General features: G+C 37.1%; 1 protein-coding gene across 8 annotated transcripts in view; it reads left to right on the top strand.

The window, feature by feature from the left end:
• IMMP2L (inner mitochondrial membrane peptidase subunit 2) overlaps nucleotides 1-27,172 on the top strand; it is a 969,308-nt gene that overhangs the window by 350,919 nt on the left and 591,217 nt on the right. The gene's annotated exons all lie outside the window — the stretch shown is intronic.

Here is a 27,172-nt window from a genome sequence, read left to right as displayed (position 1 = left end):
TGAAAGAATGCCATGGAGTATCAGATGGCCATGAGGGATCATGGAAAGCCTAAACTTTATGATGAAACAAACTGTGGGTAAGATGAGGATGAAGACATTATATGAGAGAAATGAAAACATGCAGGATGTGAGGGGCAGGAGTGTTCTAGAAGAATCCAAGACAAAATAAAATTTCTACTCCAGGGAGCAGGCAGATGAGGAATAGCTGGACAATATTAATGCAATGAACCAGGACAAAGATCCATGAACCCTCGAGGCTGAAGTCTCTAAGCTCCCTTATATCCTTTCACTATCTGATCCATTCTTGTGTCAAGGCTCTTTCTTGGTTCTTCCATCGCAGTTTTCTCTTGTCCCTAGGTGCTCACACTGGACCTTCTTCTTCAATTAATCCAATTTTCTCCTTCCCCTCACCCCTTTACTGTCTCCCACTCCGTTTATGCCGAGCTCTTACTCATTCAGCAAGTCTCACTCAAGATTTCTTTTCCTTCTAGAAACCTTTGTTGACTCCCTCCTCCTTTTTTTTTTTCCAAAGCCATGGGATGTTTTTAAACCTTCCTGGAATTGATTCCATCTCTGTTTTTTGCCCCTCCCCTTCTTATGATCTCTCAGTTTTCCCCTCTTTCTACCCTGTCAGACATGGTTACAGCCTCCAAGCCTTCCCTTTTTTCCATCCCATCTGACCCAGTGTTCGGTCCCCATTATCTCATTTGGATCATGGGATTTAGCCTCGAAGTAACTTTCTAACTGCAGTTTTCCCTATCCAGAATTTCAGATCCTTTTTCATAAAGTAAAGGAGAAAATCATATCACCCTGCTCAAAAATTATCACTAAATCTCTAATTGATATTTAATTAACTCTAATTTAATTAAGCCTAATATTGCAGACTTTCCAAAGTGAGGATCTAGTCTCCTGTACCTTTTCTGACCAATACTCACCCGTGAGGATTCTGAGGGCACCAAATTAAACCACTGGCTGCTTCCAACTGTTTTCCTTCCCAGTACCGCTCTTCATTCCATGCCCATCTTCTGGCTTTCCTCCTCCCCCTACCCCCATAAATTGTTTTTAGCTGTCTTTTAGGGTGCTGCTTCTTCCATTCTGCCATGATTTGCTTGTGTTTTGTTTTTCATAACACATATAGTCTCACATACAAAAGGAAATAGAATAGAGCTTAATCTTACACTGCTCTTAAGCACAGTGATTAAGAGCACTGGTCCTGGAGCCAAACTGCTTGAGTTCCAACAGTTCTGTCTCTACTTCTTATTCTGAGGCTTCAGAGATGTTATGCAACCTCTCTTTGCCTTAGTGTTCTCATCTGTAAAAAGGAAATAATTAGTGCCTACCCTATAGGGTCGTTGACCAGACTGAATGAATGAATACATGGAAAATACATAGGATAGTATCTGGCACATAGTAAGTGCTTAATAAATATTGTTATTGTTATAGATTGTCAAAGTCAGAAACATTTTATTGTAATGGGAGGGATTTTTTTCGTAAGTCAGCAAGTATACAAAAAGAAATGTAACAGAGAGACTCATCACCAGCATTATAAATTATTTAATTGAGTAAAGATTTAGTGAATTGGTAAATTAAGGCATTCTCTGCTTCATTTTGGGCTTGGGTATTAAGGCAATAACCATAGAACCATTTTAATCTAATTTTGAACAGTTTCCTTTGGAGTTTTAAGAGTTTCATTAAAGAAATCTCAATGTAAGGATGGCTACTTTTTCTTAACACTGAATTTTCAAGCTCTTTAGAGTAAAGGTAAGATCTGTGCTTATTTTTTTCCATTTGAGCTTTTGATGTCTTTTCTCTCTTATATCACTTCCATTAATGAGAACGCCTTCCAAATCATGGTTTAGCCTGTCTACTTAATTGTGTTTCTCAGGAATAACAGGCTGTTTTTTAATAATTGCCTGAATGACTAGATTAAAAGCAAAGATGAGGACAAGTTGAAGAACTCACTTCAGTTTCAAAATGTGACTTCCAGTTGACCCTTGAGAAGTGTGCTGTGCAGAATGTGTTTGCCTAGACAGAAGCACTGGTCAGTTTTAGTCTGTGTAGTTAAGTATCGAAGGTATGCCTTCGGTGAGATAATACAGGCAATGTCTAATAATATGCAAGTTCTCGATGAATTTGGGAAAATGAGAGTGGCCTGAAACAGGGACTACGGATACCCTAGCAGATACCACGTTTCTTTCATCTTCTCTGGCGAATCTAATGTCATTCGTCCCCCTCACCTCACCCTCTTGACCACAGCCCCTCTACCACCAAGGTTCTTAGAAGCTGAGATGATACTTAGATGGCACAGACCAATTTATTCTGGGTTGGCCATCATAACATATTTGTCTCTCAGGGGTTTTTGGATGGCAGATGACAGAAATCTAAATCAGTCTAGCTTACATTAACAGTGAAAAGGGACGGATTAAGGGATTTGGAGGATGGTGTATTGATGCATGAAATGGGGAGGTCCAGGGGTAAAACTGACCTCAGAAGTTGAGGTACTCAAATGCTGTTGTCACATTCTTCTTCCTCTTTGTCCCAACTTTCTCAGCTATGCCTCTCTGTATTTATTTTTTCCTACATGAGGCAAGGTTTAGAGGGACACATGGTGGCAATTATTTTCAGACATACTTTGCCTTAGCTCAGTTCCCCAGAAAGAAGACAGTCTTTTTCTCTCATTGAACATTTATAAAATCCCAGGGAACAGCTCTAATTGACTTTGCTTTGCTCTTCTTGTCAACTGTTGGCTTAGACTCTGTGGATAAAGGTTCAAAGATCTGTAATTGGCTAAGCCCTTGGCAGAATTCAAGTATAGGGATTGAGAACCCTACCAGAACATGTGAATTGAGAATGGGAAGTCCACCCAAGGAGAGAGCAGAAAATGGGGATGGCACCAGGCAGACACAAACAGCAGATGTCCCTTGGTATTCACAAATCTGACATTGAATTGTCTTTTACTTTCAGCACCATTGCTCTGCTTTTTTACCTGAACCTTCATATGTGTAGTAGTCATATTCTTTTATAATTGGGTTTGACCATCATTTTATTTATCCATTGAGTGTATTAAAGCATCTGTATTGTTGTGACGGCAGGAGTAATACATAATTAGGGAACAAAAGTTGCTTGCTTTTTAAAGGAAAATCTGTGATGTATTCTTTTATAAAGTGAAATGAACCTTCTAGATAAGGGTTCCCAGACCTGACTCGTCGTTACAATTCCCTGGAAATTTAAGAGAGAGAGATAATATGGTTCAATACAGCATGATAAAGACTGGGGGTATGAATGGTTAAGATGATTTAGTGATTATCCCAGTTCTGTTGATGATAAGAAAAAACAAGGACAACATTAAGCAGGATTTCAGTCTTCTGGTCTGGATTTTTGAAACTTTGAACCTCTCTTTGCTCAGTCTCCTTCGTTTTCATGTCTCCTGGAAGGTGAGCAGGGCTTTCCCACTGCTCTTTTATTGTAAGACTACCTACCTGTTTGTACTCTGGGCTTTTCCTTTCCTGTTTCCAGACTTATCTGTCTGGTGTTCTTGTCCCTCTCAATAACTTGATTGAAGCAAATTCTGTCAATATCCCTGAAGATCAAAAAAACTTTCTCCAAGAGCATGAGTTTCTAAAATGTAGAATGTTAAGTCCCATTGCATTCACCATATTGGCTAATGACTACTTTTACATGACAATGGTCGCCCATTTAGAGAAAAATTGGATGACAGAAAAATTAGTCCAGGGATGCTGTGATGTATCTAGTTAATTCTTGCTCTTTAGAATGTGTCCTCTTGAGAAATTATTCTCCGTATCTCACAAAGGCTACTTCCAACGCTTTCCACTCTCTCTAAGCTCCAATACTCTACTCTTCCTTAGTGGACCATCTTGCCTCTTCAATTATCTAAAAAGCAGCGAAGGATTTTGGTTTAACATCCTTCACCATCCCTCTTCTTCCTAAGAAATTTCCCTGGACCTTTTAACCTATTCCTTTCACCTTTTTCTCTGATCTTGTTTAAGAAATGATTTTCCCCTCACTCCTATATCTTCCATTGCTTCCTCTTCTCTAAGTCAATACACAGAATTCCTCCCCTTTATCTCAATATGTCTTCATATCTCAACCTTACCATTCACTATCAGATTTCTGCAAGGGAAGGGGGGAGGCAGCTGTGGGAGTTGCTGGTAGTCTGCTGAACTTTGCTAAATCTATATTTTTCCATACTTAATCTTTATTGTGAGTTCTCTTCCTCATTTTTAGCTGCCTATATCTAATATACCTTCCTTATTTTTAGGTATCTCTCAGCTTCTTAAACTGTGCTTATTCTACCTCATTGATGCCTCACGAGACATCTTCTATTTCATTTCAGCTAATGTATATGACCTCCCAGGCACAAGGGCAATACCTTGGAGTCACTATCATATTTTTCTATATCCCTTAATATTTATTTATTTTCCCAGTTATGTCAATTCTGAAATGTGTTCCAAATAACTTTAAGCTAAAATTAAATAGCAGTATATATATTATTTTGAACACACAAAATAATACATGATATACACAGTATAAATTTCATGTGTTTGTATATATGAGGCATAGTAACACAGTAAAAATTCATGAACCCATTATCCAGTCCAAGAACCAGATCATTGAATATTCCAAATTTTTCTTTTCTAATTTCAATTTAAGATTTGTGTTTCAATAACCCTCCAATTGTCCCCTTGTTACATAATATGCTTTAAAACTATATTTCTCTGCCAAGCTTCTGATGATGTGCCCTTGATCAAAAGCCTCAGGTTCCCCATTACTTTCAGAGTAAAATAGACTGTGCCTAATTCTCAATACCTTGTTGATCTGGCCCAACCTGTGATTCAGCTCCATTTTCTACTATTCCCATTGAATCACTCCATGCTTCAAACTCAAAGTGTCTTCCTTCCTTCTTTCATTTCTTCCTTTCTTTTCATGAACAAGCCACTGCTATTTTCTTTGCACACCTTTGCTCCTGTAATTCCACATTAAAGCAGTCCCTGGAATGTTCTCTGTCTTATCTCCTTTGGTTAAAATCCAATTCATGCTGTAGGGCCTATCTGAAATGCTTTCATATTTATGCAGACCAATCATACATGATCTCTGAAGCACTCATTCTCTCTGTCATTGCTTTGAAGTATTTGTAGTTTTCTTATATTTCTTTATACCCTTCATGTATTACATAAGGTCTTGTATAAAGAGTACACTTAATAAATATGTGTTAAATTAATTGTTGGAGAGAGTAACTGAACTGAATATTTGTTTCCTCCTATAAAAAAGGATATAATTTCTGCCTAAGTTAAATTTCTTATTCTGTCTTTTTCCTTTCATTCAAGGTAGGTGTAGGGAAGACCAGAGTCCCTATCCATATCTATACAGTTAGAGGACAAATCACAAGATTCTTAAGTTTTGGTATTTCCTATTTTGACTGGTGTTCCAATTCTCACTCTAAGAAAACATTCTTCTTTGTAAATTTGAAGATTTCTTAACTGGGATTCTCCCTTCAATACTCACAATACTATAATAGTACAACGGCAATTTTTTATTTTCTTTTAGACTTTTCCTTAAATGGCAGTACTATGATTAAGAGTATAAGTGGATGCAATATTTCTTACATTTTACCAGTTGGTGAGCCTAGAAAAGGAAACACACATTAAAATGGGTGATACTTAACTATGTTAGGCATAGAGAAAGGCAAATATTTCTTGCCTATGGCAGTAAAAAGACACCTTAATGGGGTTACAAGTAGGTTTGCAGATAGTCCTTAGAGTCTGCCTGGTTGAGGAGATTTCTATCTAGAAACAGCAGAGTAGATTAGATGAATTTTATAAGTTTTTACAGCTTGCAGTTTATGTGTGAAACAAACACACCCAGCTTGAAAACTTCAAACTGACAAAGTAGAGAGAGCCACATAATTATGTTGGAAATATGCTCTATCTGTAAAGAAGAACTTTTTAAATTTTAAGACAAACATGCCACCGAAATCTCTAGTAATCTTCACATCAGGGGTCCCTTCCTATGGAACTGCTGAGGCTGAGGTAATTTTAATTAAGATGAGACAGGGAGTCAAGAACGTAAAAAACAAAGTCTCAGACAAAAGGCGTTACTTGGAAGGGAGGAAAAGGAGACGGGATTGATTGTTAGCTCTTAGAATCTGAACAGACAGGGAGAACATGAGGCCTCTCTCTGCAGATTGCAGCAGGGCTGATAGGCAGGTAGTATGGGGCCCAAGAGACCAGGAACACTGGGTCGTTTTTCTCTACCTGACCCAAACCCTCAGGCCCACATATAAGTGTCCTCCTTACCTATTTCTGGGCAGGTTCTGGATGAGATACTTGTGCTTACAATAAAGATAAGTGGGGCTTCCCTGGTGGTGCAATGGTTGAGAGTCCGCCTGCCGATGCAGGGGATGCGGGTTCGTGCCCCGGTCCGGGAAGATCCCGCATGCCACGGAGCGGCTGGGCCTGTGAGCCATGGCCGCTGGGCCTGCGCGTCCGGAGCCTGTGCTCCGCAACAGGAGAGGCCACAACAGTGAGAGGCCCGCGTACCGCAAAAAAAAAAATAAAAAAAAAATAAAGACAAGTGAAGAAAGGCTATTTTATAGCTCAAATACCATTCTGTATTATCGCTAGAGTAATAAGGAAGTGTGATCTTTAAAGACTTGTTTAATACAATTATGTCTTCCAAAAAGTCATTTGCTCTTAAAGAATGATTGAACCATACTTTGTGTTATTATTGGAGGGCATCTTACTGTGATAAAGGTGGTAATTATTTATCTAGATAAGCAATCTTGTTGATTGAATATAGCTAAACCTTTGGCTTTTAGGCTAAGAAATACCTTTAGGCTTTATTGGTATACGAGTAAATGGAACGTGAGTATTAGTTGTACCAGTTTTAACAGCTGAAGTTACATACTAATTTTTGAGTTTAAATGTAGTTAGTGGTTGCTTACTTTCTGAAACTAACTTTTAAATTGATTAAGAAATTTGTGCTCTTTTCCTTCTCATCACTGTATTTTCATAAACGCTCTTATTTTTAAACTATAAACATGGAGCCAGCACCCCTGTGCATAAAGTGCCTCAAAGGATAATTAGATGCTTATAATGGTACTTGCTTTGAGATAGCTAATTAAAAATATCTATTGCTCCCAAGTCTAATTTTTTTGAGTAATGATCACATAGTAGCAACTATGAAAGTTAAGTTACAGCCAACCTCACTGAAGAAAAAAAAAAAAGTAAATAGGTTGTATTTTATATAAAGACCTAGAGAATGGCACCAGACCAGTCTTTCCATTTTCTACTCTGTATTCTGTGCCCAGCCTCTCATACGTGTGGACACTAAACCACCTACACTATGCTTCATTCATCTGATTTCACTCTATTTGTTTTCATTTATTTTATAACGCTTCCTTTGGCACCAGGGAGATAATTTTCTCCCTCTTTTCTACCTTTTGTTGAACCTCTGAAAGAAGGCTTTTGTAATTGGGCTTCACAGTTTTAAGAAACACTTCATAACCTGCCAGTAAAAATGTCAGTTCTCTGGGCCCGGGCATAATTAAATAAGTATCAGTGTGGTAATTCAGCCACAAAATAAAGTAATTTTAAAGGGATTATTAATTGAGTACTTGCTTTGATTTTGGAATTCTAATCAGTAACAAGCTGTGTTATGGACAAAATCTTTCTTGCTTTCACCATTTCCATTACTTGGATTTAAAAATATTAAATGAAACTGTGTCAATAAAATTTTTACTTTATTTTTCTGAATGATTCTCCTGAGAGAATCTTATTAAAATATCAACAAATTAGGTAGGGACAAAATGTTTAGCTGTGAGTCTTTAAAAGCAAAGCTGAGTGATACAAGCAATGTATAAAACTTTGTTATGGACTCTGTTGGAAGCCGTTACTTCCTGATTGAAGACTGAAAAAAAGTGCAAAATTGAATTTTGGAGGCTAATCATAGTTTTTTTGGTAGGGAGTCCTTTGAGCTGAGAGCAGCAGGAGGAAGACAAGTGTGTAAAGTGATGGGTACTGTAATGATGAGGTGTGGATTAACTAGTGGTCATTCTGGGAAAGGGTTAGTTTTCAGAGCAAACTGAAGGGTGATGTAGTAAAATCAGTCTTCTAAAACAGAAAAGCTCCAGAGTTCCCTGGTGCTCTGGTGGTTAGGATTTGGCACTTCCACTGTTGTGGCCCGGGTTCAATCCCTGGTTGAGGAACTGAGATCCTGCAAGCTGTGCAGCCTGGCTGAAAAAAAAAAAAACAACAAAAACCCCCCCAAAACAAACCAAAAAACCACAAATGACTCCCTAGAACAAAGAAAACAAACAAACAAAACAAAAAGCTCTGTCTTTTGCTAGGAATTAATTGGTTGGTTGTATAGTTTTAAAGCTACATTTGAAGTCTGGGAATGGTAAGGGGGAGCAATGACTTAGAACTCAACATAATTATCACTGACATTAATTGAGCTTTTATTTTGTTCTAGGGGCTACAGTAAGTGCTTTAGTCTATCAACTCAATTCTTACACCCCTGTGAAATAAGTCAGACCCCCATGAGGAAACTGAGGCACAAAGGTTACTTTATTAGTGGCTGAGCTGAGGTGTTTAACTCAGGCAGCCCAATTCCAAAGCCCGAGTGTTTGGCTACCATTGTATGTCCCTTCCGAGGGAAATTTAATTGATAGTGATGCTTTAAGTACATTTCAACCCAGTGCTGTATCCTAATGATAGTTTTTAAATGGCTATTACTAAATGGAGAGATAGGAATTTGTAGAAAGTTTGACATTAGATATCCCATAACAGGGAGAGACAACCCACCTCCGCCAAGGTTAACTCATACAATAGATTTTTCTTGACAATCTTAAAAATATTTTTTGATATTTATTTATTTATTTACTTGGCTGCGTTGGGTCTTAGTTGCAGCATGCGGGATCTTCGTGTAGCATGCAGGATCTTTCATTGTGGCATGCAGGCTCTTCGTTGTGGCATGTGGGCTTCTCTCTAGTTGTGGCCCTCGCGGGCTCTCTAGTTGTGGCATATGGACTCCAGAGCGCGCGGGCTCAGTAGTTGCAGCACTCAGGCTCTCTAGTTGTGGCGCATGGGCTCTAGGCCACATGGGTTCAGTAATTGTGGTGCACAGGCTTAGTTGCTCTGTGGCATGTGGGATCTCCCCGACCAGGGATCAAACCCGTGTCCCCTGCATTGAAAGGTGGATTCTTAACCACTGGACCAGTAGGGAAGTCCCTTAAAAAGTATTTTTTGTAGGGCTTCCCTGGTGGCGTAGTGGTTGAGAGTCCGTCTGCTGATGCAGGGGACATGCGTTCGTGCCCCGGTCCAGCAGGATCCCACATGCCGTGGAGCGGCTGGGCCCGTGGGCCATGGCTGCTGAGCCTGCGCGTCCGGAGCCTGTGCTCCGCAATGGGAGAGGCCACAGCAGTGAGAGGCCTGCGTACTGGGAAAAAAAAAAAAAAAATATATATATATATATATATATATATATATATATATATTTATTTATTTATTTATTTTTTTTTTTTTGGTAAAAGTTATTTTTTTCCAGAAACAATTAAAGAATGGTAGATGGCAAGTGCTGGTCTTCTTTTATGTACTTACTTGAAATGTTTACTTGATGTGCCCATCTGGCCCCTAAGAGTAACACCTCAGCAAAGATGTCTCCCCCGATGAGGCTTACTGTCTGCTTATTTGTTTTGTTCTATTTTGTTTTCTTGTTCTCCTGCTTGTGAGATGAGAATAAGCTTCTAAGGCTGTGCTCTCACTTGAAACAATCTGAAGATCGGAGTCACTGATTGTGTTACTACACACCAGAAAGAACATAAACGTAGACCCTACCTTTACTGCAATTTGAGAAGCTGATTTGCGGGAACAAACGGAGAGACTGGAAAATTGCCTAGCAAGTCTGGGCTTATGTAGTTTACAGCTGGAAAGCTAAGGGGGACTTAACTTGCATGAAGGGATATTAAAAGAAACATGTTCTTGTTTGCTTCCTCAGGATGAATAGAGAAGAAATAGGCTTAAGTTAAAGCAAGCAGGATCTAGTGTTCTAGGGTAGAGGTAATGAAAAACCTCAGGATTTTACGAATAGTGAGATCTGAAGGAGTTTATTGATCTTTTAAAAATCACAATTGTGTAAGAATAAGCTAGTATATGGGGTAGTTTTAAAGCAGTTTAGTGTACCATTAGGAAAACAGATTTAGTGTCCCGGAGCTTCTTTGGAGATTTAACCCTATGTATTGTAGCTTGTTTTAATTGTACGTGCTTGAGTTGGGAGCTGTCTAGGCAGTTCTCTACTTAGAGTGATTGTGCTTCTAGACGATGCAGAAAGGCTTCCAGCCAGTTTTACCGGTGTTATTGTGCAATGGCCCTTAATGCAAGCAGGGCACAAATGAACTTGCCCCAGCTAGTCTGATTCCTGATGCGAATCAAATAAGGCCCCCTCATCGGCAGCCTCAGTTTGTTCCCATGGGCTGCTCTGTGAAACTCTGGACAGGATCAGCCCCAGCTCCAGAGCTGCAGCAGCCGAGAGAGCGCAGAGCAGGAGCAAAATCGCAGGGTCCCCACACGGCTCCTGAGGGGATCTTCTTTTTCTAGTATAAAACCTCTTTGCGTTTTTGTTGTTGTTTCTGTTTTCTGTAACTTAATGTTATTTATTGTTTTGTACTAAAATGGTTAGTTTATAAATTTCACTCGTGAAATCAAATCAAAGAGGTAAAGCTAGAAGGAGAAAAAAATGTGTTTGGCTAGCAGAAGAGACCTCTTTGACCTATAATGTCCTGTGACATTCAGTGGGACTGATTTCCCAGAGGAGTTGGTAAATTGGCTCTGTGGCAATTCCCATAGAGAAGTTCTAAAAGTGGCAACGACAATGCCCTTGAAGCAAATATATAGGCTGTCCAGTAAAATACTTTGAAAGGCTGCACTCATTTGATGTGTGAGGTCTTGATGTCTTACATGTATGTATTATATTTGATGTATTTATGAAAAGAATTCAGTCTCAGCACTATACAGTCACACCTCACATCCCAATCTACCCTCCAAATAAAAATATAAACAGATCTCCCAGCAATAATGACTACACTAATAAAAGGATTTTTTTAGCTAGGATAGAAAGACTTGATTGTGTCAGTTTTGTACCTTTGGTATTTGCTGTTATTCAAGTCACAGCTTTAAAGGTTTTTTGTTTGTTTGTTTGTTTTTACATTGTGAAGAAATAATGAGAGAGCTCAGAGCAAGGACAGTTTGTTGCCAGTGAGGATTGATTCACACATAAAGCTCTTGCATGTCAGCAAAGGGCAAGTTGAGTGTTCGAGTGCTGCTGACCTGGTAGCTTGGACACTGCAGGACATTAGCTATTTGTCCAGAGAAACTTACTTGGGAAAATGAGAGTGCTACAACAAACTATTAAGGAGGTTTTCTCAAAAAAAAAAAAAAAAAGAAAGAAAAAAGAAAAATCATCAGGGATCACTGTTTCACCCAGAATCTCCTCTAAAGCCTTCTGTCCTTACACTTATAGACAGCACTTAAAATTTTATGTTGTGATTATTTGTTTTTATTGCCTTTTTTTTAATGTCAAAAAGGACTTCTTCAAAGGTAAGAGCCTTGCTTTCATCTTTTTTTTTGCTTTTCCTGCCTTGCGTTGTACCTGGTACAGAGAGGTGCTCAGAATACTTCTGTTCAGTAAATATCTGACTCCCAAAATATCTCTGCAAAAACCTTTCTAAATTCTGTGGTCTTGCAGTTTTTTTTGTCTGTTTGTTTTACCTTTTTCCTCTATTTGTTTCTATAAAAATAGGTCAGGTGGACTTTTAGAAGGCAGTAGTAGCTTGGTGGAAACTTGGAATGGAAAAGTAAATAGAATTAAATCTAGATTATTATTATTTTTTTCTTTTTACGTACTTCAAATTTTAGTTTTCTATTGTGGTAAAAGACACGTAACACAGAGATTATTATTTTTAGGTTAATTTATAGATGTCTCTGAACTATAGTGTATGCAATAGGTAATTAAACATGTTCTTCTATGTTTCCAGATTCCTTTAGCATCAGGCCTTTGGTAAGGATTATAATTGCATATTATAATTTTATTTCTATGAGAAAATAGCATCAATTTATATAATTCGGATCTAAGGTTGTTTGTTTGTTTGTTTTCCTAGAGGGATTCTAGCAGTTGACTCTGTGAAAGACTGGGGTTGGAATACTAGGTTCTTACTCTGTGATCTTGGGTAGGTCAGTTAACTTCTCTGAGCCTCGGTTTCTTTATGTTTAAAACAGGGGTAGCAAAACATACCTCATAGGCTGTTGTGAAGACTAAATGACTTACTTTATGAAAGTATTCAGCATGTTACCTGAATGTTGGTGGTGGCCAAGAAGTTGTGTGTATTTGTGTATGTGTGTGTGTGTTTTAATTACTTGTCATTTTTTAACCTAAATAGCAAAGTATAGCATTATAGAATTTTCATGGGAAAAAAGAGCTTATCAATCATTACAGTATTATTAGATATAGCTACTTTGTGTGCTAATAATCATAATGTATATCAGCACTATTGAATACTTAGTATGCATGGAAAGTTGTACTGAATATTATATTTTAATCAGATTTTTTAAAAATATGTGTTGTAATGCAGAGGTGACTATATGCTCTGGGGTTAATTAGAGACTAGAATGAGATTTTTGTTTTATGCCTTGCAGTTCATATTGTAATTTATTTAAACAGAAGGGGGCTATAAATTGCATTTTAAAGCAGATATCTCTCATGAGACATTTGCTTCACTGAGCACTGTGGACTTGTGAAAGTATTTTCAAAACTCCTCACAGGAGGATTTGTCTCAGTCATTGAAGAATTCCTGGACAGGACATAATAATTTCTCATCCACTAGAGAAATGATATTATTTTAGAATAATATTTTAAAATGCAGATCCTGTAAAAGATGATAGATGACTATTCTAAAGTGAGATTTATTTCCTTTCTGAGTGTAGACTGGAGTGGTTAGACTTTGAGAGCATGACTGATCCGTGAATCTCATCTATTCAGCAGTTCTATAGTGTATAGATCCTTGGCATTATTAAAGCAACCATTTACAATTTATTACTAACAAAGTTCTTACAAGGGTAGTACGTGTAATGTGGTTCCAAAGACATGGAAATCATTTCCAAGAGAAGCTTTAGATTTTAGTGATTTTTCAAACAATTGGGAGCTATCTTTCGGGCATTTCATTGCTGTGCTACTGATTGTACTGTGTGATATCCTGAGAATTTGTTTAGTTTTTATGGTTCTTTGTGTCAAACCCATGTCGCTCCTTCTAAAAAATGGAGAAGAGGAAGTCAGAGATAAAATATGTTACCTCATGTTTGACAGTGACAGAGGCAGAACAAGTAGCACTCCAAATCTAATTTCTTGGGTTTCTTTGGTTTTTCAATTTTAATTTTAAAAGAACCAATAGTTTTTTAAAAAGTAATGTAATCCTAGCTTATTTTTCCCCAAACATTATTACTTTTCTTCTTTTCTTTAAAAACATATGCCTTACCTTCCCTGACGACCTTATTTAAAATAACACCGTCCCCAGTGTTCCCTATCCTTCTGGGCCTTTTTATTTTTCTACATAGCACTATTGCCATCTGACATACTATATATTTTTCTTGTTATTATCTGTCTCCTTTATTATAAGAACTGTGCAAGAGTGGGACCATATATCTGTTTTGTTTACTGTTATATTCCAGTCCCAAGAATAGCACCTGACACATAGGATGCTGGCAATAAATATTTATTGCATGAATGAAGTCAAAACAAACAAACAAAAGAAAACCTATGCCTTGCTTTTTTGTATGATTGAGTAGTTCTTTTTATGAAAGCATTTGTTTCAAGAACAATTCATCTTAAATATACCTTTAAACATTAGCCATTTCCTTTTCCTGGTATCTGTCTGAATATGTAGTTCTAGTTAGGGAGGTTTTAATTTTTACTTCTCATTTTCCAGATAGCAAATGGCCTTTTTGCAGAAAGTTAGGTTGCTTCCCCACGATTATCAGTGTTTGCAGTTTAGGGCAGGAGACCAGCTCTCAAGTCGTCTGTACTATACCTGGTCTCCCAAAATGGTGGGCACCTATGGATTTCTTTATTTGTTTGCTTACTTGTTTGCTTGTTTCTGCCCACCATTTTCCAAAATGAATTTCAGGAGGCCAGCTGTCTATGCATCCACAAAGTTCCATACACACTCATCTCTGTTTCTACTCTACTAATCGATCAGTGTTGGGTCAACTAGAGTTCAAGAGTAAAATCGCTTATTATCTCTTTATCCCGTTCCTATAGAGAAGTAGTCCATTTCCCCAAACTCCCTTCTTGCTCGTGTAATGTTTTCCTTTGATGCTATTTTTTTGGCCGTGTTTCACATAGTGTCTGTGAAGAGTCAATTCTACATATCCTCTTTACTGTCGATCATTAGAGGGCAGACACCTAGAACAAAGCAGCGACAATTGAATTGCTGGCTGGGTTCAGCAAGTGAAACTAACTGTGAGGACACTCATCTTTGCCCCGTTGGGTATATTTGGAGTAGATCAATTTAAATGATGGGTCTCCATGGGATAAAGGAAGGCACTTCTCTAACAATGAATTCTACATGATGGGAAACTCTGAGTGTGTGACAAATGAGGTTATTTTTAATTCTTGAAACTTGTCATCAGAGAATTATCAGCCAGGTGGACTTTGGGGCCAGCACTTCAGTTGATAGTTCCCTTTTCCAGACAAATTTAAATTCCATTAATGGATTTTAATTGCACTGACTTTTTCTGCCAAGAGTGGGGATCATGGAAGTTAATAACCTGGTGTTAAACGTCAGTAGAAATCCTTCATTTGGCTTCGGATTGTTTCTCAGTGACAATTCTGCTTTATCCTAGGAGTGATACATTTATCACATTTGAAACATGTTTTGTCAAGTTAAAGAAGCTACTTCTCTAAAGATGTGCTTTGAGATGAGTATCTAGTTTTTCATGTAGATTGGGTAGTGTAAATCTCCAAAACTTGCATGAAGATTGAATTCCTAAAATTGAGGCAATTGCCTGTGGATTTGACATGATAAATGTTGGTTGGGGACAACACATTGATTTTCATTATGTAGCTGTAGGACGTAGGCATGCTCTGCATATTCATTTAATGAACTGTTTGTGTTTAAATGATGTCTTTGGGCCCTCCAAGCAAATGTGCGTGATGCTAGATTTTTCATATGAATTTCTTAGAAGAATAGATAAGAATTGTTCCTGAATATCCGAACAAGCTAAGATGGGAATCAAGACTGCCTGATTAGGATCTGATTTTGCCCTTGTGGAAGAAAATATATAGGAAGTTTTTTTTTCCGCTGTAATACTATATTTTTGTTGAGATTGTTGTTGACTAAATGTGAATTAAAATATTAATTGGTGCAAGGGTACTACATTTGATTAGCAATCATGCAAACATAGGGTTCTTCCTGTTGTTTGCCATGTCTTTGTGTCTTTTATCTGTTTGGTGAACTCCTAGTTATCTTTCAAGTTCCAGGTGGCACATCACCTCCATGAGGTCTTCATCTCTCTGCAAAGCAGAGTTGGTAGCTCTTTCTCAGTGATCCCTTTATTGCTTGGAATTGTCTATTATAAATATAGATATCTATTATATCTATTACAGCCATATCGTAATGTATTATAATTATTTTTATGTCTCTTTTTTCCAGCAGATAGTGAGTTTTTTTGGGGGGCAGAGATCATGCCTTAGTCACTGTTTCAATCAGCTTCTTAATTAGGATCCCATATATAGTAAGTTCTTTCTCTGGGAAAGTAAACAGACAAAATTTCCTGTGTCTACCTTTAGTTCACTTGTAATAATCCCTACTTTGGGGCTTGAATTAGATTATGATGGTGTAAATAAAGCCAGTATGTCTGAAAATTTCATATGGATGTGTTAGATATAATAAAGAGACTGATTAAAGATCCACCAGGTTAAACAGTTATACTCTCCACTGCATCAGTAAGTCAATTTAAAAAGATTTTATTATACTTGATTCTGAATCCTGCTTTATTACTACCTAAATGTTATATACCTTGTATAGCCATTGGTTGGTTTTGAGAGGTTTTGTATGATGGAAAGGATATGGAAAGAATCAGACTAGAAAGAGATTTTAATCTTCTGTACTTTTCTCTGTAATTTGTAAACTTGCATTCCATACACGTCAGTAAGAATAACTCTATACATTTATTAAAACTTCAATATCTTCATTTATATTTAGAGGGGTAGCAACATAAAATTGAAAACCTGAGAGTTGTGAAGGATGTAAAGTCATCTTTTAATAAACTAAATTGCTCCTTCAAAGAGCCTATAAAACTGAAAAGCGTTCATTATAAATGTAATAAAAACTTATGAGTCCCATTTTATTAAAACTACACCCAGTTTCCTGAAGGTGCTGGATCTTTAGAGGTAAACCAGTGACACTTTATGTCTAGCAACATACATTCTGTGAGATAAGGTATCTACTGAAATGAGGTTGGTGGTTATAACTGGATCCCTAATGGATATCCATTCATGTTAAAATACTGGAATTTTTACTTTAGCAGAGTTTGCAGCTTCTGATAATAATACACCCAGACCAGGTTAATGACAGTAGTAAATTACTTACTACTCTAAGTTCCTTGAAGAAACAGAACAATAGTGAAAGATAAAGCTTCTGCTTCTGCTAGTTGGTATGTTACATCATCCTATCATCCTGCAAAATTCTTAGTCAAGTCAAATTATATAGATTAACACTGTCACAGGATATTAACTTTCTAGTGATTACCATTGACCTTTCTTTTTTCCCTTCAGGTACAGTATTGTTTTTAATGTGTTACAGGAGAATCATTCTCTTTTAGTCTTGGGCTGCTTTTCATTGTTTTTCACTTCTACGTATTTCATATTTGGTTCTATTTTGCATATTCCATACACATATTTCCATATTTTTTAATTGATTATGGTTATATTGATGGAGGTGTTTTTAAAGCCCAAAGGAAAAATGATGAAGTAACAGCCAGCTTGTCCAGTTACTCTTAGCTTTAGAATCAACTAACTTTAAACAGAGATACTTGCATGTTTAAATGAGAGAATTGAAGTATTTAAGTTAATATGCATAGGTTGTATTGATTTATTCAAAAAATAAGGCAAGGTTTCTGGTAAATGGTGGCAAACATTTTAACTGTGTTCATTCCAATTCCTTTCTTGAAACACATCCCACAAAGAAATAAATTAATTATATGATTGATTCTAAGGGCAGATCTGGAGCCATATTTAGAGGAATTGTCATGTCAGGCCAAACCGTCAGCCAGTTTATGCAGAGTAGAGAGAACATTTTCTTCCTCTTCTTCTTTTTTTAAAAAGATTTATTTATTTTTGGCTGCGTTGGATCTTAGTCGCAGCATGTGGGATCTTCCTTGAGGAATGTGGGATCTTTGGTTGTAGCGCGCGGGTTTCTCTCTAGTTGTAGCCTGTGGGTTTTCTCTTTTTACTTGAGGTGCGCGAGCTCAGTAGTTGTGGCACACAGGCTTAGTTGCCCTGCAGCACGTGGGATGTTAGTTCCCTGACCAGGGATCGAACCTGCATCCCCTGCATTGTAAGGCAGATTCTTTACCACTGGCCCACCAGGGAAGTACCCATTTTCATCTTTTTAAAAAAATGAGTAGAAGGAAAGCCTTGTTTATTCTCCCGTTAGTAATTGCGTTCTGGTGTCCTGGAGAACAAGAGAAGAGTACTTGCCCCAAAATGTATTAGAATCCTTGGAGAAAGTTTTTAATTAAATTCTAAATATCCTTAACCGTAGCTCATCTATAAAATCTTCATTACTCTGTTTAATGTCATCTGTCTGAATTTCTAAATTATATTCAGTGTTTTTTCCTTCTTGTTGGTTGCTGTTATTACCGTAAGGCAGATATTTGTCTCCAAATCTCTTCTAATGTGTGAAAATTCCAAAATATGAGAAATCTTCTAATTTGAAAGTAATGATTTGGCAGCAAGAGAATTTTTCAGGGGAGCAAAATCATTTTAAACTTTTGAAACTTCAATTTCAGCATTAGGTCAATTTATCATTTGATAGAATGTAACAGTACTAAGTAAGCACATTGAATGCTATCATATGGTGTACTAGTTCTGGTGAATTTTTAATATGATTATTTTTCTTATCCTTCCAGCTGACATCTCCTTTAAAATTTCTTGGAATTGGGGTTTATATTTGAGAAGTACTGTTTTCATTTTTAACTGATGACATATTTCACTTTGGTTTGTTGAACCCCAATTCCATAATTATTTTTATCTTTTTAAAGATGTATGGAGATTTTTTTCATCAGATAATTAACTATATTGCTCTGAGATTTATTTTCCTATAAATGCTTAATTTACAAAGTAATTGATAGACTTATTGGAACTTATTGATGGCTGCTGTATTTCCTCAACCTTTTCAGTATTCTTCAGGTCATGTTAAAAAAAACCCAACTCATTATTTTAAGTAGTCTTTATGAATTCTAGAGAATGCATGGAAATTTAGGGTAGCTTTGTTTGTAATAGTGAAAAAGTGGAAACAGCTGAAGTCAGCCTCAATAGGGGCAAAATAAATTGTGAAATACCCGTTCAATAAAATACTACACAGCTATGAAAATTAATGAGCTAGTTTGTATGTACTGTTAAAGAGAGATGTCTAAGGTATATATTAAGTGAAAATGAGTAAAATGTAGAATGCAAATAGTTTGCATTTATGTAAAGCTAAAGCTGTACAGATATGTAAATAACAAACATATATACAGAGAAAAATTTTAAGTGATTTCTGAGAACCATTATCAATGGTTACTTCTGGGGAAAGAAACTAGGAAAAATGAGAATAATTTGCATTTTCATATTAATTTCCTGTTTTTCTTCACTGCTTTGATTTTTCTTTTTTTTTCTTTAGCCTCTGTTTCTATGCCTTTTTTTTTTTTTAATGAGCATGTTTTATTTTTAAAACAGGAAAACTTTTTTTAAAATGTACCCATTTACTTAGGAAACAATGAATAGGAGACTATTCTTTTGGTGTCTTCCATAACCTTTTTTGAATGAAAATTGATTATCTTCTAATTTCCGATGATTGTCACGAAAGCTTTAAGAAAAATGCCACGTTGATTTTCATTTAAAACTTCTAGTGTTGAGTAGGTCATTTTATTGAACTCTTTTTTTTTTTTTCCTTAGTTTGCTTTTACAGTTTGATTCTGAAAATGAAGAGCAGAGCTCTGCCTCTGCTTGTAAGGTGTCCCGTGAAAGGTCACTACCCTAAAGCAATTTGTTCTTCAGAATGAACAATGTAATCTTTTACTTCATTCTAAAATATTAATTATCTTGATTAGTTAGTTCTTGTAAGGCCAGAATTAAGCTTGGTTTAAAAACTTAAATTTGATTGAACACTGCAGCATTCTATTCACATTGCCAAACTAAATTTATAGATTTGGAGACAACTCAGACAAACTTTTTTGAGTGTGTTAATTTTAATTTATTTCATATTTTTCTGATAACTTCTAAACCTTAAGTTCGTAATGTTCTGGAAGAAACATGAATTTTGAAATCATACATATTTGTAAAAAGTACTCATAGGATGGTTAAAATTAAAATAAGTGAGATAACATATGTAAAGTACCCTGAAGAAAGACTTGGCCACATAACAGACCTTCAGTAATAATAGTTGTATGCATCTACTTTTAGAAACAAAACTTCATTCATGATAAAAATCATATACAGTGTAAAAGGTTAGTGTGGCAATTGGTAAAGTGATGCAATTAAAATTTTACCCTGATTTTTGACTCTTTACTTTGAACGTATTGACTCCTCTGGCTAGTGTTGCTTCTATGTTCTTCCAGCCTGTGTCACTTTTATTCCTTGTAACTTTATGCTTTGATGAAATTAGTCTTCAAAAGCAATTGATAAAGTCAGCTCAGTTTGTAATGAGATCACAGAAACTGGCATCACTTGAAACAGAACTGATAAGTTAAAAAAAATGTTTCTAGCCTCTCATTCCATCTTCCAAAGATATTAATGGGATTTAGGTTTCTACTGTCCTTATTACTTTAAATTAGAGAAATGCTGTTAATTCAGCAGATTTAATAAAAATCTTTGTAATTCTATATAAGTATAAATGGAAGCCAAAAATCTATTACTTGGTAAATCTTTCATACACTTTACAATGTAAGTTTTATGTAGTGCCAATTAATGTTTAAAAACTGACATAGTAAATAACATACCAAACATCAGCAGTTTTTTATTAAAATAATTTATTCTTTTTTAACAATTCACTAAAATGCATTATTTGAAGCTTATACCTACAAAAATCTATTTCTGCATTTGAAATATTACCTCTGAAAATAATAAGTAAAAAATTGTTTTATTGTAGGGGGGCGCAGTTTAAGTGTATAGCAAAATAAACTGGAAGTTTGGTGTCTGCATGCTTAAATCTAATTATAAGTTGATACTGACTGGAGCTAGACAGTTACGTTCTGTATCAGTGATTTTGTGATTTAAGGTTGGAAATAATGGTAAATCTCCTGCCTCACAGAGTTGGTGAGAATAATTTGTAAATGAACTTTCATAAAGGAAATACTGCGTTTTTGGTGTTACTCTTTTATTTAGAAACAAATACTGAGTAATATTTTTATCAACTGCATATGGTTTTATTGGATTGTGAGATAAGAACTATTCATTCCCAAACATTTATTCAGTACTTGGTATTTGCTACACATTGTGCTTGGTATTTACTACACATTGTGCCAGCAGTGTGTATAGTGACAAGATGAGGTTCTGGCATTGACAGCTTAAAAGGGAGTGGAGCATTAAAAGCAAATAATTATGATATACAGTAACAAATGTGGTTAACAGATGTAGTGGGACAAAGGAGGAATTGATTCTGTTGGGGATCTCAGGAATTCTTCCCAGCGGCTGTGCTTGAAGCATGGTAAGTAAGAGTGTTAACAGCAAAATGGGATAATGGTGATCATAAGTAGACTGAAATTAGGTAAATATTTACTTCAGCGTTGAACAAATACTAAAGGTAGAAGGAGAACAATAGTCAGTTCATTAGATGTTTACTGAATAGCTACAAGGGATAAATCCCTGTGTTAGCCAGAGGGGCTACAAAGCTGCCAAGGTCTGGTGCCTACTCTGAAGGAGCTCACAGTCTGGCCTGTGTGTGTAGGAGCTGTGCCCCAGGGCAGGGGTGGAGTGACGGTGCTGTGGGAACTTCCTGCCGTCTGACCAGGCCAGGGCGTAACTGCTGAATCCCAGAGGGCAGCTGTGAGTTTGTAAGTAATTCGCCCTCTTGAGTACTGAGTTAAAAATGGACTGACATGAGAGAGGAGAGAAATTTTAAGAAATTAATAGTAGTTTTAAAACATATGTGACATAGTCTTGAAGGCTTAAAGTCAGTTAATGGATAGGGTATGGTTTAAATAATGGGAAGCTGACCCATAGTAAGGCCAAAGCAAGTGTCAAAGTAATAGGTACAAACCATGCTATCAAAAGGGATCAAAATTATGCTGTCTACGGATACTATTGCTTATCTCATCTAGAATCTCTTAACTAGGTTTACCAGTCAACATATTTACTGAAGAGATTCCCTATTGATCTCTAAGTCATTGCCCATGTAAATGAGTTCTTTTCCTAATCTGGCCCCAGCTCTCTAGTCAAGATCTCTGGTTGTTGAGGACTTCCCGTGCAAAGAACTGTATTTAACAGCCCTCTTTTTCATCTCAAATAATCACTCTTGAGAATTCTAAAACCTGGGTGAAATAAAAACTATTTTTTTCTTTAAAAAGGGTTGCAGATGTGTGCTCAAGGTTTTATTCTGTTTTTAAGAACATTTCTAGGTCTTTCATTGCAAATCTTTATCACACTTTTCCACCATTGGACATAATTTTGCTCAATTTTATTTTTACTAGGCCTTTAAATTTGTTGATCTGTTTACTCATTCTTTCCTCCCTCATTCCTGGAGTGGGAGAAAGGCACTCAAACTCAGATTGAAAAGCAAAGCTTCCTCCTATATTCTTCATCTGTCACTCTCTGATTCTTACCAACTTCCTTTTGTATTTTAATTTCTTCCCTTTAGTCTTGAAACAGGCTAAATCCTTCAAAAAGGAAAAGAAAAAAAAAAGGAGGAAATTCCTTATACATATTTCCCCTCGCACTTTTCCTTTTTCTTTCTACCTTCATCTTTATTTTTTATTTAGTTTTTTTTTTTTGCGGTACGCGGGCCTCTCACTGTTGTGACCTCTCCCGTTGTGGAGCACAGGCTCCGGACGCGCAGGCTCAGCGACCATGGCTCACGGGCCCAGCCTCCCCGTGGCATGTGGGATCTTCCTGGACCGGGGCACGAACCCGTGTCCCCTGCATCGGCAGGCAGCCTCTCAATCACTGCGCCACCATGGAAGCCCAGCCTTAGTCTTCTTACCTGCAGTTTGGGGGAGGAATATGGCAAAGAATGTTTTTAAGAAAAGGACTATCATTGAGAATGCAAAATAATACACTGTAAATTATATTAAGTCATTTAACAATATTAAACTGAAAACTTGTAAGCCAGGCTAGCCCTGGAAAAAGTTGTGAGCAAGGCAATATGCCTTTGTTGCTTCTCACCCTTACCATCTCTACAAGGTTCTCTTATCTCTCATTTCAGCGTATGGTGTGGTCAGTTCATTTCTATTCTTCAAAGCCTGCTGTAAGGAAAGGGGAATAGCATGATTGATGTTCACTATGTGTCAGCCTTTTTATTAGAAGTTTTACATGTATTTTCATTTAGTTACTAAGGTGACAGTCAAACTTGTGACACCGGCCCTCCTTCCCCAGCTTCAAATTCTAGTTAGTCAAACTGCCTAGTCAAGTTTGTTATGAAATTTATTTACATCACATGAGGATACACACAAATACATATGTACCTACCTACCTAGGTAGATTAATAATCCTGTTTTGTGTAAAGAAGTAGTGTTCCCTCAGTGGTAAAGAGTTTAGCTTTTGAAGCCAGACTACTTGAGGAAACCAGGGCTCCAGAGATTGTCACCTGCCCAAGGTCACATATCATTAGTGGCATATCTACTAAAAGGATTCAGACCTGCATGTGATTGACTCCAATACCCATTCTTACAACTCCTTTCAATCACTGCTCTCTACCCTTCTTTTCTGTTTATTCTGTTAGTACATGAAAGAGTGAAATATTTCCTAAAATCCTATATTTCTGTTATATATGTCACATTTTATGCAAAACAAAAATTATTTTCACTTTTGGTGAGTCTAAAAGTACATTTGATGATAAATAAAGAAGCTCTGTAGTTAGAATTTGGTAATATGGTGATGCTAGATTTAACTTTACACTGGAGCCTGAAGGTCTAGTAGAATCAGAGAAAACCTTGTTTTTTCTTAGATGTCATTGTTTACCTTGAGCATGAAAAATAGAGCAAGTTGTTAGAAAGCTTAGAGGAATAAAAAATAATAACCATCATGCTGCCCTGGAAGTAAAAGGAAATGATAAAGCATATACCTACAAGCTCAGTGATCAGTGATTTTAGCTATTGGCCAGACATTTAATTTACTTAAAAAATGGTGTGAGATGATGCTTTAAAACGTGTATCTGCAGACAGTTTTTGTGTCATTATTTATTTTGATATACTGACAACTGGCCACTTTAATTTGCACTTGTAATACAACTGAAATTATATCATGAACATATATATCAGCACCCCTCGCCCCACACTGGGTTGTCCTGTAAACAAAACCTTATTATACTTGAACAGATATATTAAGGCTAATCTATGATAGCAGTTTGCTTGAATAAGCATTTAGACTGGGAAAGGCATCCTTTCATCTTAAAATGTGTAGTGAGTCTTCGCTTCCCACCCTCAAGCCCCTCTCTTCTCCATCACTGGGCTGGGTTGGAGGTGGAGAAATCACCTTAAGCCAAGTCAGTGCAAGATCATAAAAGGTATGAAGAATGGCAATTCTCTGAAACTTAAAAATATCATCCTTATTCTCTTACCTTATCTTTGCCCTAGTTCTTTGCTGATGGATGCCATCATTTCTTTGATATTTGTAGGGTTTAGGAGAATGTGGACCAATACATCTTTCTTCCTCTGATTACTTTCTATACGTGGGTTCTCAGCGATAGGAAAGTTAGAGAGTCCATGAATAGAGTGTAGCAACATTAAAGGAAAGCTGTTGAGAAAATATTTCTGCCATATTTATTAAGCAATAGCATGGTTTTCCTGGTCATTAATGTTGAGCTAATTTCCTTTCTGTCAGGCCCTTGCAGTATTTCATTTTTTTCATTAAAAAGGTGGGCTCTGTGAAAGCATTGATGTCTTACAATAGTCAAAATCGAAGCAGAGGACTCTCAGGTCTCTGGGACCACAGAGGCAAAGTTTCTGCTTTTGAGACAGGTCTCTCTTCTCTTTTTATCCCCCTTGAGATAAGCCTTGATTCTGAGATAAGCCTCTAGAGCTTTGATTAGAGAAATGGCCACAATAAAATGTGAATTTTCTCATGTTTTTTCAAGTAGCACACTTGAGTTTATGGTGCATATAGACTACTTACTAGAGCTCTCTCCCCTTTGCTGCTTGAGGGCAATTTTCTCTCCATGGTACTCTTAGTGTGACTAGGATAGCTGGCTGATGTTTGTAGGAAGCACTACTCTTAAGTCTTCTGGTGAAGGACTTCTCACTGGTTTGTACTGGATTCTCTTCAGTGGAACTGTTGATCTCTCTTTTCCATCTTGTGCATACCTGCCTACCCCTCCCCCCAGTCAGTGTGTCAAAGTGCTTTGTCAATAGCATGGTACTATATAAATATAAAGTCAGAATGGTGCTTGAACACGAGAAACTGTTTTGTAAGCTGTTTTCATAGGTCTGGTCTTACTTGAAGTTAACCAGTTGGAATGAGGTTCTTGGCTTAAAAATAGGTTTAAAAATCAGAAATCTTCCTATTAAATGAGTAGCAATTATTCTACAGATTAATAACTAAAGTACAAGCTAGTGTGAGTAATGCCCTAAGTCTCCCTCTTTTAGGGGATGCCAGAAATGTCAAGTTTGTCAAGTGGCCACTCTCTGCGCCATTTCCCATCACTCACATGTGCCTGAGTCTCCGTTGCATCAGAAGGTTGACCCCTAGCTCCTCCCAGGACCAAGTAGTTTTTCCCTTGAGCTACAGGAACCAGCCACTTAAGGCAGATCCTGCTGGTGAGCACCATGAACTGACCTGAAATGCGGAATACCACCTTTATTTGAAGCCTTTATTAAAACAGCAAGAGAGAATTTAAGTCACACCCCTAACTGAGGCTGACTAGAGCAGCAGAGGGAGAAAGAGTAGTAGAAGCTGGCAGGGGAGGACAAGCACAGGCTGCGACTTGTGTTCTCCAGAGGGACCCTGCCCAGCAGGCCCCGGCCCTTCCTGATGTAGCTTCTCCTTCTCTGACAGGTGTACATCAACCTGGCCTAAAATATTAAAAAACATTTTAATTTTTCCTTTTCAATGCAATATCATCAACATAGAGGTAAACCATATTCTGACTTGGCAGTATGGTGAAGTCGTTAAGACCCCAGACTCTGCCTGCATTTGCTTCCCGGATCTGTAGTTACTGGTGAAGTGATTTTGGACAGATGATTTAAGATCTCTGTGCTTCAGCTGCTTCCTCTGTAAATAACCCTCGTGAGCCTTATAAAGAGAGTTGGGTGAGTTAGTATTTGAAAAGCTCTTTAAAACAATATCTGCCATAGGATAAGCTCTTTTTAAGTGTTTGCTATTATCATTGATGATTTAAATATAATCCTGAAAGAAGCCTAAGGCACTTTCTTCTGTCCTATTGAATACAGCATTCAATCACTCATTCAACAAATATTTATTAAGAGCATACTACGTGCTAGGCATGTTAGTCTGTCTCATTCCCAGTAGGCTTCATACTATGAGTATGACCCGAACCCAATTATATTATAGCAGTCTGAATTTCTGTCCCAATACTGCATTTGAAATCTAAGAGTGCAGATGGTTCTTATTCACACTCTTAAAGGTAAAGTGCATAATTTGGGCTTGGGTAGTATCGGCCTGAATGTCTGGGAGCTCTTGCTAAGTGACAGGATCATATTCAGCTGATCCTAATAGGGAGAGCCTGGTGGCCCTGTAGCCTCAGGCAGCAAAACTTCCCCCTTGTCTGCGTAGTTACTCTGCTGCCAGAGACTGGCGGATGAGTTAAGGGCTAAGACTCCCTTTAACCAGCAAAGAAAGGAACTAGTTTTCTTGGGACCCACAGGCTGTTGGAACAGCCCCACCTTACTCCCCTTCTCCTACATCATTTTATGTCACACATCACAGGTGTGCAGTGGTCTCCAACATTATTGTTTACTTGTATTTTTCCCATACTTTTTGAGTCTTTTTTTTTTCCTATATAAAAGTGTACACATTTAGGGGAAAAATAGAGCCTACTACTAATTCTACTCCCAGAGATAAGTGGACTAATTTATACTCTATTGGGGAGACAAGAAGATACTAAAACTGAAAAAAAAGGGTAGAATTACAGAAAATTGTAAGGGGAGATTTCCAAAACACATATGTGGCCTCTTCCCAGTGTTGCCTCGGTCTGACCCTGTCCTTGATACATGAATCCCAGGGGTTCTCGAAGAACTGGGCACTAAGAACCATTCTTAGGTTATATACTGAAATTGATTTCCTCATCAACCTGCCTGATAAAAGATGAGATACGGTCCTGGGTGCTTAAAACAACAGAGTGGAATGATACTAGGATATATAGTAGGCAGAAGAGAGGAACAATGAAGGCCTAAGTAGGCATGAGGGAATGAGCAGTCCCATGGCTGTGACTTCAGCTGTGGTGACAGTTGTGTGTCAGAAGCATATACACTGGCATCACTGTGTGATGTTTTCTTTAAAAAAGATACTTGTACCCTTTCTTTGCATCATGGATTCCTTTGGTGGGAATCTTCTATAGCCTATAGACCCCTTCTCAGAATAAATTTTTAAATGAATAAAATATACAGGATTACAAGGGAAACCAGTTATGTGTATAGAATACATTTATCAAAAATTTTTAAAATTTGTATGTACTATATATGTGCTTCTTCATAAATGTATTAAATCATGTGATCTAACATTTAGAGTAAAAATG

This window comes from Stenella coeruleoalba (assembly GCF_951394435.1).
Source record: "Stenella coeruleoalba genome assembly, chromosome: 9".
NCBI classification, from domain to species: domain Eukaryota; kingdom Metazoa; phylum Chordata; class Mammalia; order Artiodactyla; family Delphinidae; genus Stenella; species Stenella coeruleoalba.
This window is presented reverse-complemented; position numbering and strand designations above follow the sequence as displayed.